The sequence below is a fragment of the Neopelma chrysocephalum genome, unplaced genomic scaffold (genome assembly GCF_003984885.1).
Source record: "Neopelma chrysocephalum unplaced genomic scaffold, ASM398488v2 Primary Assembly neopelma1_62, whole genome shotgun sequence".
Taxonomy (NCBI): domain Eukaryota; kingdom Metazoa; phylum Chordata; class Aves; order Passeriformes; family Pipridae; genus Neopelma; species Neopelma chrysocephalum.
This window is the reverse complement of record NW_020897719.1, coordinates 4,611,644-4,622,402: the sequence shown is the minus strand read 5'-3', so window position 1 is coordinate 4,622,402 and position 10,759 is coordinate 4,611,644. Positions and strand designations below refer to the sequence as shown.

General features: G+C 37.1%; 1 long non-coding RNA gene across 1 annotated transcript; it reads left to right on the top strand.

Annotated features, from left to right (window-relative positions):
• The first annotated feature begins 5 nt into the window (after positions 1–5).
• On the top strand, positions 6–8,488 carry LOC113967031. The gene is made up of 3 exons (XR_003534061.1): positions 6–49; positions 6,331–6,448; positions 7,832–8,488. It is a non-coding gene; the product is annotated as an uncharacterized LOC113967031 (long non-coding RNA).
• Positions 8,489–10,759: the final 2,271 nt, after the last annotated feature.

Sequence of the window (10,759 nt, the reverse complement as noted above, 5' to 3'; positions counted from 1 at the left end):
ATTCATTGCAGATGGACAGGAAATAAGGCCTGAGTGACAACTTTATTTGGTAAGTTGCTGCTGAAAATTTTATGAAATGATGCAACATATGTGCAAAATAGTGGGGCTTTTCATTAGCAATGCTTGATAAGATACAGTGAAAATGTAATTTTCATTAGCTATTTGTCAATAAAAGGCATGAAAAATAATTGAAATTAAAACCTTGCTCTGCATAATTCTGCCTTTGTGTTTGCAGAAGAACCCTTATCACAATACCTTTTAATAATATGGAACACCTATTGCAGCATTTGTTTTGTCCCATGATGCTGGGAATACTAATTGTTCTCTTCATTTTGCCTTCAGCCAAAACTCCCATTTGTGATGTGGAGCATTATCTTTTCCGGTATTCTTACATCAGTGGTGTCTATGAAACATCTGGCAATTCCATTGCTGTGGACACTATTTTAGCCAAAGGTGCATTTTCACATGCAGACTCTCAATTGCTTTCATAAAAGCTGGCATGTGTGCAATGGCTTGTGTCCCATGAAAGGACATTTGTATTGTACCTTATGCTGAATTAAAACCAGCAGAGAGAGTCAGAGATAAAAAAGGTGAGGAGAGTGCACAGCCCCAGGGCGCTATAATGAATATCATTCTCATAGAAGATGTCATTACTGCTGGCATTTGAGATTGAAAATAGGAAAAGTTATAATAAACCTCTCTCATAATAATAGTAATAACAATCCTGTAGAATAATTTTTAAATTAACCTTATTAGTAAATTCATTTAGGTTTAGTTATTTCCCTGATTCCCAGAAGAGGAATTCTTTAGAGGGCTAACGCCAGCAATGTGTTTCCTCCTTTTCTGACAGCTTTCCTTGAACTCTACACGGAAATCAATTTACCTCCTCATTCTTCATAGAGGTGGCAGCTTCTACGTAGAAATACTCCTTTAAACAGAAGCCAATTAAAGGGCTGGCAAACTGTTTTCAGAAAAGAAAGCTGCCTGTTCCAAAGTACTGAATACCAGAGCCAACTACAGAAGAAAAACCAAAAAACAATTTTGTTTTTCCAATTTAAAAACAAAACCATCCTGGTGCAAGATGCTTCTAAGTGACATGGGGCTAAAGGAAGACACCATAGTTAAATACAGAATAATAAAAATTTTCCTTGGCTTTCTGTAGTAGCACACAATTATCTGTGAGCAATGCTACAAGGCAACCAGTAAGCAGGGCACTTAATAAAACCCAAACAACTGTCACATGTAGGTTATAAGGTTATTTCTCAAACATAAATAAACTGGAAATCCATCCGATGGCTGGAATTTGAGAAAGTGTTATGAAGTTTACCACAAAATAAAAAATGTGTTTCACATGCTATTTTATTTCTCAAGGGCATTTTGCTAAACATATGCATATATTGTCACAGCTTACCCACAAAAAAAAAAAGAAATTTGTATCACAGGGATTTTAAAGATGAAGTGTTCTTTAATTGCATGGTATTTTATTATTATATAATCACAACAAAAATGTACAATTATACAATGATGCAGCTCATGGTGCATTTGATAGCTTTTTCCTGATTCAAAATAGTGTAGGTAAATTTTATTATTGCCTCATGGAAGATAAAACTGAAACACAGAATTCAAGGTCAAAGGCCATAATGATTTACTGGTTCCATAAGTGAAGCATCCAAATCCAAGTTCAGTGCAATAAATGAGTAGCTGGGCTTCAATGTAATATTCTCCTGCAGATCAGCATTTGGCTGCCACCCTTTGTGCCTTTTGAGCTCAGCAGAGGCCGCAGATGTTCAGCATCTCTGAAAACCAGCATTTCCTGATTCACACTTTAGGCACTCAAATTCAAGCCTCTTGTTTTAAATTAGACTCTTAAAATTTCCTGGAGGGGATGGCTGAATGGATCAGAAGCAGCAACCCCATTACTTTAACCGCTGACCAAGGGCATGCAGAACAGCCCTTGTGCCAAGGGAACCTTGGTATTGGTTTTCCCAGGGGCTGCCCTAACTTCCAGGGACCTACATCGTAATGGCATTGTCCTGATGGTATCTGCCACAATTCAACTGAACATATGAAGTCAATTTTTCACCAAACACTTTGGCTTCCTATTTACGCTGGACTGGCATGGGGAAGTGTTGCCTCTATTCACAATAAAGGCAAATATAGCCTGAGGCCTGGCTGTCTGGAATTCCACTTTTCACCTCATGAACATCCATGACAACTGGGATCATATTGAGTGCTTGTGCTAGCAATCCTCATATTTCAGTGGGTCTTCTAAAGAAAGAAGCCTCCACATTCTTGGAAGCAACCTAAATTCAGGTGCCTTTCCACCCAGTGGGACATGAGATGCTTCCTTTCTCTGAGATGGGAGGGGAGTTGGCAAGGATCTCATTCCAATTATCTTTCAGTCTTTTGCCTTTAAAAGGAGACAGAACTTTGTGCATTTTATTAAATTGCACCGAAGTAAGTCACTAGGGCACCTTCAGTGAATCTAAAAATAAATGAAATAAAAATTGCTTTTGAGAAGGCTATCAAAATGCCAGCCATGCATAGATCTGTCCCTGAATACTATGTGACATGGAGTTATGCAGCGCTGATTTGAATCTTCTTAGAGACAAGATAGGAAACCACCTTAACAGATGGCACTTGTGCAGCCCAGAATAACCAGGCTGCCTCTGATACAGGTCTGCTGGTCTCTCCTCCCTGTGCTCCTCACAGAGGGTCACTGTGAACGCTGCTGTATCACATCTCGCTGTAACATGTCATTTTGACACTGTACAGAATTCAATAAAGCAAAAGGTCTGATGGGCCCACCAGATACCCTAAAAATGGTAAATGATAGAGGGAGAGAAGAGCTTTACTGCCCACAAGCTTCTGTTTATATAGCTGGAAAGGGAAAACAGAAGTCCATAGGAAAGCCAATTTCCTAATAAGATGAGAAAGTACAATGTTACAGAACCTTCCAAGCATTCTTTCAGTGTACCATGTATATCTTTAGGAGTGCAAGCAATAGAAAGAGTGGGAGACAAAAGGGGATTCAAGGAGGAGGAGAAAGAGACCCACCTCTGCAATTCTCTAGGCCCCCCACCTTGCCACAGCTGCTTTGCGCTCCACACCACGGATACATGTAAAACCCTGGAGCTGAAATCCAAGCATGAGTAATAAGGACTTTTTCAGCACTATACCATTTCAGACACTTAGATACAATGCACATTGTGAATGATTGCCAGGATCAATGAAGAGATCTTGCCATGGCCTCCACAACCAACAGGGTAGAACAGGAACTTCCTGTGCCCTTGGGAGCTCCCATTTTGATTAAACATTTGAGAAATTTCCCAAAAGACTACTACACTCAATCAATATGACATTGCTTCAACTAATGAAAATCTTTTAACATTCAACATCCTTTGAATCATGGATTAGAGAGGGCAGGTTAGTTCAGATACTGAACTACATTTTAAATTACATAATTATCTAGTAACATCACTGTATATATTAGAACACCTATTTTCAATGAAAAACCCCAATGTTTTTGAAATTCTATTTTAAAAGCTGTAAAAACTGATTATTTTAGTATTTTGAAGTATTTTGAAAGCTTAAACAAGCTTTCAGGCTTGCTAACATCAGTCAAATTCAATTGCATATTCTTTAACACAGAAAAATAAATGAATACACCATGTGATTATTACTGACATCTAAAAATCTTGAAGTTAAGGTAGTCATAGCATAACTACTTACACAACTGTATTTATTGCTAGATTTCATTGTCAGTAAAATATTTTTCTATCATATGAAATATGTATATTTCATTATATAAAACAAATTTCTAAAGTAAATTTGATAAAGGCAAATTAATTAATAAATTTTCTAGTCTTTACTTTCCTTTTTTAGATTACAAAAAATCTTACCTGGGGTTTTGTTACTGTACTAACTGTTCACATATTTAATGTTTGTGTTTTATTTTCCTTGTGTGACAATTAAAATGTTGTGGCTTACAGAAATATGTTAGATATACTGGTAAGACACTGCCAAATATTTTCACAAAAATCTCATGTAAAGCTCTAATGTGTAAAATTCTTCTTATATTGTAGCCTACCACAGTAACATTTACAAATCCATTTTAATCCAAGTCCCCCACGGCTAATCTTAAATTTGACATTAGTAGGTTATGTCATTGACTGAGGTACTATATTTTTACCAAACTATGTGGTACTAACTTTTTTGGAGTAAAAGCTTAAAAGGTCTCAAGAATTAAGTTTGAGTTTGGGTCTTGTTTGTTTCGGAGTGGAATGTTCTTAAGGAAAAGAAAATGAACAGAGAGAAGATGATGCTGAGCCCAGTTTTTGCACCTAAGTGGGTATGGGCATAGGAAGGCCATTTCCTGTCACAATATTTGTATTACAGAATCACAGAATGGGTCAGGTTGAGAGGGATCACAGCTGATCATCTGGTCCAACCTCCCTGCTCAAGCAGGGTCATCCTTGAGCACCTGGCACAGAATTGCATCCAGACAGCTCTTGAATACCTTCAGTGAGGGAGACTCCACAACTTCTCTGGGCAACCTGTTCCCGTGCCTGGTCACTCCACAGTAAAGAAGTTCTTCCTCATATTCAGATGGAATTTCCCATTCATCAGGTTCTGCCTGTTGCCTAATAAGTCTAATAAGACTGACACAGGTAAAAAAGGTGAGCTTTATCCTAAAATCATTAGATCTGCATTTAAAGTTCAGGAATTTTTTAGATAAGATTGAGAACCAAGAATAGTTGGAGTTATGCCTTATTTTTCAGCTGTATACATTCTGTAAAGTAAGTTTTATTTCTCTTTTTTTTTTTTTGTGCAAAATGCATATTTTAGAATATAAAAAAATAGGGGGAGAAAATACTTTCCATATTTATACTACATGCTGTAACTCATGGACTCCCAGCATTTTGTATCTCAGCTTCCGCCTCTAAACATGTTCTGAAATAAAATACCAGACATGAATCAGATTGAGATCCAGGTCTACTTTACATATTTGGAAGAACTGTAGAGAAAAGGCTAGGAATTGAAGGGCAGATCTGACAACTCTTTTGGGGAAGCTCCCTGGAGAGGTGGAGGAAAAGGAAGAGGAAAACTCTTAGATGTTCAAATCAAAGGGATTTTTCTGCCTGAAATAAAGTAAATGTGAGCATACAGATTATTTTCATGAATTAAAATGGTTAGAATATCAACTGCAAGTAGACCTGATTTGATCAAGAGATCACTGAATTCAAACTTTTTTGGCCCTTACATGAAATGAACCACAAAGAAGAAGCAGTACCTTTTCCCTTATTACGGTTACAGCATAACTTGAACATAATTTTTTGTAGAACAGTGTCAGCTATAACTTACCACACACAAAAAAAGGTGTTCTCTAAAAAAATAATGCAAGTCTATATCAGGGAATTGTACAGATCACACCTTGACTGTCAGCCTAGACATGATCTATAGATATATCAAATTCTTCTCATGGGGAAGTATTTTATGTCATGTCAAATTTTGCCTGGCCTTGTACAAGGATACAAGTCAATGCAAGAAGCACTGTACTCTGAATTTAATTTCTTTCATGGAGCTAGGTAAAAGACTATCTCACCAATAAGCAGCACTTCCCAGCTGTCTTGGACCCTGTAAGACCATTCATTTGCTGGTCTAACGATCTCATGTTTGTTCTGCACTACATTCTTGCTGGACTTTCAGTCAGAGTGTCTCTCCAAGTTCTTGAAAACTGCAGTAAGCATGAACCACGAATGTTTAACAATGAATAGTGTAAAAATCTGGGATAGATGAAATAGAGGAAGGAAGAACAAAAGAATCATTAGGACAATAAAGTGATGAAGACATGATAAAATAGATAAAAATGTAAATAGGAAACACAAATTCTCATATTAAACTTCTGCAGCAAAATTGGTAGCAGCATAATCAGGTCATCACAGAAACATAGTTATGAAGCCTTTGTACAACACTCACACAGCTGAAATTCAAGGGACATCTCATCATTGGTTCAGGTCCACAACATGGAATTTGCTAACATTGTGAAAGGCACATGTGCAACAAATACATCGCCTCCTTTCCTCCACCCATACTGACAGTGTCCAATGCCAAAGTCACTTCACTATAGGTTGTAACTGAGGGATATTTTGAGAAAAATCTTCTACAGGGTGGAGTTGACACTGCGGAAACACAAAGCCTCACAGGTCTCAGAGCTTTTGCAGCTCTTTTTTTTTTTTTAAAGGCTATGTTACCTTAATTCTAATAATTTGCCTTTCTTGCATATGTTCCCGTCCAAATGCCTCTGATCTGTTCTTTTTCCTCCAAAAGCAGAGGCAGAAACTGTGAGGACTAAGACGAAGGACATCAATTTCTCACTATTGACTGATGCAGAAGATTGTAAGCATGGGCCTGATATGCAGGTGGTAATAGGCATGAAGAATATGAGGTAAAACCACACAAGAATATGAAGTAAAAATATCCTGCTTTTCTGTGTAGCTGAGTAAATAGTCTCCTTGTTAAAACAACTTTTTCCTCATAACACTACAGTTTTCCATTATAAAACATATCCTTCAGTGAGTCAGTTTTCCCAGATGTCACATCAAGAATTTCAGTTGGCCTGTGAAACATGGCTAGTGAATACACCTGTGGAAAAAAGCATCCCTGGAGCACTAAATAGGTTATCAGGTCACTGTTAAGCTTAACTCTCACTTATTCTTTCTCCTTTTCAAAATTTCACTTCAAAAGTTTCTATCAGCTTACTAGATTTTATTAATTAATTTTATTAATTTATTTAATGTTTATAGTTGTTAAAGCTTTTAGTGGAATAATTTTAAAATATGCTTTCAGGGTCACTTTGTTTCTATTAAGCTTTTAAAATAGATTAAATCCAGGGTCACTGCTTTCTGAATACAAAACCAGATCTTGCCTGTGAAGCCAAAAACAATTTAAAACATATGAAAAGCAGTAGAATTAATCCGTCCAGAACCAAAAGAAAGACTGTATTTATAGCAGCTGATTTATTTGTTTGATATACAGTATGTGCTCTGGTTTATAATTTTAAGGTGTGTGAAAAGGGTCACATTATATATTACAAAAATAGCGAGGCAATGATTTACAAGACTTCACATTGTGCCTATTGACCTTCTCAATAAGAAAGGTTGGTGGTTGTAACAGCACTGAAAAATTAAACCCATGGGAGTCAATTTAATGTAGTATAAACTCTTTAACAACCAGCAAAATAGCCATATCAGCTGTTTTATCTGCAGGTTATGTTTCAGTTGTAAAATGCAGTTTTTAATAAAAAGTGCACAAGCTTTCTTTGTTCTACAAAGCTTGTGTTTCCTCCTCTGTTGAAGCATAGGATCCCTATCTTTCTTGTGGCAAAAATAGAAGTATTGTGTTATAACTGGTCCCCTCAGTGGGAGAAGAAAGAAAACAAAGAAAGAAACTGCTTAACAGCAGTGCAAGTCATTTTGTCCAGTTTCCTCCTAAAAATTAATCTCTGAGCTCTGAAGAAAAGATGTACATCTGTTGGTCCTTTGTTGTGGACAAATACATTAGTCTGTCCACAAGGAAAACTATATTAGTCCATGTACAGCTTGAAATAATCAATACCTAGACTTAGCAATTGGGCAATGCTTCATGTTAACACACTCCCTGTGAAAACAAGAGGTTAAGGGCAAGAAATCTCTTTTAATTATCAGAACTGTGTGTCATGGAGATTACAAAAATAATGGCATTTGAACACATCTAAGGCATTGTCAGGTAAATGAAAGACAAAACACATTCAAACTGTGATGTTCCTTATAATTTACCTCATTTTTTGCAGGATTATCTGGCTGCCTCAGTAACTTGCAGAAATGGAAGCTGGTGAGAAAGATAAAATCTTTTCTTATCTTTGGCTTATCATCCCTAGGATGTTCACCTCATCCACTTTTTGTAAAGAATCAGACAAAAATTAGCCTAGGGGTACACAGAGATGGCTGAAACTCTCTTCTAAAACAAAACAAAAGCTATCAGCAAAACAATGCAGGTAACATATCAGGTATTCTGATTCTGGCTTATACCTTAGGATGGGCCTTCCAGAGAGAAAGTTAATGACAGACAGGCAATGTTGGAGCTATAACTAGTACCTTTTGGCAGTTGGAAGGGTGCCGTGGTGTATTTTGGTTTTCTTAACAAAAGAGGGCCCTTCTTCCAGCTGCTACTATAATGATTAGTGAAATGTGGAAGCTCATTAAAGGCTCATGCATTACACTAGAATTTATTTTACTGATTAAAGTAGCAAGTGGCAAGATAGTTAAGAGCAAGAAGATTGGTGTTTGTGCAGAAGCATATGAGAGACACGAATAAGGCGATCTGCATAATACACTCTGGTGGGAGTTCCTTTTCAATTTAGCTCATCTACATGGGAAGTTCATTATGGTATTTCCTTTATAACTTACATCTCTTCCAGAGTAGCAGAATAAAACAATTGATGGTGCAGTAGTAGACATCTTTTTTACGTCTTCATATGAGAGATTGGTAAACGTTCTGTCTCTAATTCTCATTCCAGTTTCATATTGCATAAGAAAAGAATGGATCTCTTCAGAGAGTGTTTTAAGTCATAGTTTGGTGTGCTATGTACTGTAGACTCTCCACACATACATTTTAAGTCCTACTCAATCTGTTGATTATAATGCCCTGGAGAGACAAAATGGGTTAATATTTCAGCACTGTGCCCTATTAATGGTTAACAATTTCGTTGGAACACGATATTCCCATACTGATAATCAATGAGGTGAAGTAGCAGGGTTGATTGTATTAGCTTGCCAAAAAAGATATAGGCACAGTTACTGGAGCCTTGATAATGGTTAGAATTAAGGAAGTACCATAAAATAATAGATGTCTCTTTGTGCGTTTCCTGATTCTAAGATATTTGTTGGATCTGAGAAAATACCATAAAAGACAGGTGGAAATATCTATTACATCTAGCCAGCATTAGCAGCAGGAGAGCAGGCTGTACTATTGCTGGGACATGAGGAAAGCAAATCTAGATGAAAAAAATTCCCAATTACTAAGGATGTTTTTCTAAAACTCACATGTGTTTGTCATCCTAGTGAAGCAAAACTAAGTTAAAATTCTACTAAAGTGGTGGTTTCAACACCAGCTTTGAAGAAGTGCACGTGGCCATCTCAAAGAAAAGATGAGAGGAATTAGACTCTCAAGTTCTTTACCGCATTGATAAATAGTATTTTAAGACGGTTATCAAGGAATTATTTTCCTTCCCCCTTCACTGTTGTTAGCTCAGAATTTTCAAAGAAACATTCAAGCAGTATCTGAATCTTTGCAAAGCAGAATCAACCTGTATATCACTAACATTGTCTGGAGTCAAGTGAGCAATGAAAGAGATCCTATTTGTTTTGAAACGTCTGTCTAAATGTGTCCAGAGGTAGGTTTACAACCTTTTGTACCTGAGTTCCCTACATTGCAAGCACCTAAATATAACTCCCCAAAACCTATCAGAAAGGCATCCCAAGCACTCAGCCTGAACTGCTTAGGTCAAAGATTAAAGAGAGAAAACAGGGCAAAAGCAACTCCAGAAGAGTTGTATTAAGGGTCCTGGTGTTCCTGACCACATGACTTGTGGAGATAGAGTATTTCTAATCATTTGCTGTCCTGTCACCACAGGAAGCTCATGCTAGTCCTTATGAATTTTCACAAACCAGTGCAGACCAATCTTGTGGAAGGTCATGTAAAAAAAAATTCAATAATGAAGCAACTGGGACAGTATCCTGACATTTGTGATAATAAATATTATCAACAACATCAGCTAGAGCTCAGAGAAACATCTGAATTTCACATGTCAAAACTGCTAGTGAGAAGTACTGGAAAATCTTTTAGACTGACATTTTCCTGGGAGAGACAATCAGGTCCAGGAATCCTTGTGCCTTGAACATAATTCAATATTGTCTCCATCCTTCTTCTCCTCGATCACAGAAATTAGAGCCGGAGGAGACCCCCAAGTCGCCAGGCTGCTATACATTTTCAAGCCTGTCCCAGTCCTCAGTTAATGAAAGAAAGTCCATGCAATGACACTTGTACCATTTCTTTCAGGAGACAATTTCATACCCTTAAGGGAGGGGAAAAAAAACTCTCTTGCACGATTCTTCAATGGCCCCTAACAGCAGTGGCTGGTAATATAAAGTGCTGCTGTACTGAGAGCTGGAAGCAAATTACATCTGCTTTACAATTTCCAGTGGTGTAACTTAAGTGAACACAATGTGGAGTGACATACAATCTGGCCCCTAGGATTTCACTTAAGAAAAGTGCTGTAGCAATTGAATGTCTCTACTTTTTGCTTTCTCTTTTCACTTCTTTTAGAGATGCTGTCCATCTGAAGTCTAAAGCCCTTGCAGGAGCTTTAGTCATATATCACATCAACCAACTGAGCAGAGGTAGAAAAGTCTCAAGACTGTTTTGACTAAGATATTTCCAAAGGCACAGCCCTGGTTTCTTCAAGAACTTTGCAAACCAATAAATAAGAGAGATAAATATACAGGAGTGGAAAATCAAATAGAAAAATAATTTTAGATCTGCTAATAGCCATCTTCCAGTCTATAGCAGCAAACCTCCTACTAAGGCCAAGACAAAGGATTCAAAAATAGGAAAAGAAAAAAAAAAGCTGACGTTCAACATTGTAGCCAATACACTGAGTAGAATGAGTTTAATAAATGATATCCTGTTTGTGTTCTCCAGTCACAGTTATATTTCCCAT